Genomic DNA, 1445 nt, shown 5'->3' with positions numbered 1-1445 from the left:
ATATAATTTAGCTAAAAAGGAAGGAAATCCTGCCATTTGCAACAACATGGGTGAAGATGGAAGACATTATGCTAAATGAAATAAACCTGACAGAAAAAAAGAAAGACAATGGTATCATACACCTAGATGTAGAATCTTTAAAAAGAAAAGGTGATTTTATAGAAATGGCAAATAGAATGGTGGTTGCCGGGGGCTAGCAGGAGGGAGAAATGGAGAGGTGTAGATCAAAGGGTATAAACTTTCAGTTGTAAGATGAATTAAGTTTTGAGAATCTGATATATAGCATGGTGACTAAAGTTAATATAATATTGCACACTTGTAATTTGCTGAGAGTAAATCTTAAATGTTCTCACTATATACACGCAAAGAGTTAACTATGTGTGGTGATGAATGTGTTGATATCTTGATATTGGTCATTTTTCCACAATGTATATTATATCCACAATGTAAATCATCACCTTGTATACTTTAAATATGTACAATTATATTTGTCAGCTATTCCTCAGTAAAGTTGGAAAAAAACCTGTTTGTTTCTAACTCATGAAAAGTCCATGCAGTAATTCAGGGATCCAGGAACCTATCTGCTTGTGTCTCTGTCAGCTTCAACATGTGCCTTCCTTGATTACTCTGATCATTTTCATCAAACCATCCAGGAAATCAAGGTAATGCAGCATAGATGAAGGAGATTTTTATGGTGCTGTTTAGGCAGTAGTATACATTAGTTGTTCTCACATTTTGTTGGCTAGCGCTTTGTCATATGGTTGATATGAACTACTAACTACAATAAAGTTTGGGAATTTTTCTTTAGCTGAGGTCTGGGTTTCTGCCACATTCAATGATGTAAACTGATTTATGGGCTTTAAAACTGCGTGGTTCTAGTTCACATTGAACCTAGGTATTGTTTGAAAAAATCCTAAGATTTTGAACATAAATTCAAGATAGTTTTATTATAGCTTTATTCATTTTACCTTTTAAAAAAATAAGATATGTTTATGTTGAAATAAAATTAAGCCATATGCCTTTTAAAATTATATATTAAAATAGTTATTTTTTGTACATAAGGAGTACAGTAAAATAAAACTTTTGGAAACAATTTAATCTTAGTTCTTCATTTGTTTTTCATTTTGAAAGTTTGAGTAATTAGCTTTTGTTTAATGTTGAAGTACTGTATATGATGAAACCAAGAACACATAAAGCTTATTGCTATGTGCTTATGAATATCTTTTAATAAATAATAAGAACAATCCATTTTACATATGATGGAATTGAGAAAAAAACATGCTTTGAAAAAAGATAAATGTGAATAACATGATTACATTATTTAATATTCCTAATACAGAGAACATTTCAATTTAATAGAGTGGAAATATAAGTAGCTAATCAAAAACTTACATTTTCTTTATTCATTAAAGGAGAAAAAAAAGCAAAATATTTTTTCTATTTTA

The sequence above is a fragment of the Pteropus alecto genome, unplaced genomic scaffold (assembly GCF_000325575.1).
Source record: "Pteropus alecto unplaced genomic scaffold, ASM32557v1 scaffold104, whole genome shotgun sequence".
NCBI lineage: Eukaryota > Metazoa > Chordata > Mammalia > Chiroptera > Pteropodidae > Pteropus > Pteropus alecto.
This window is presented reverse-complemented; position numbering follows the sequence as displayed.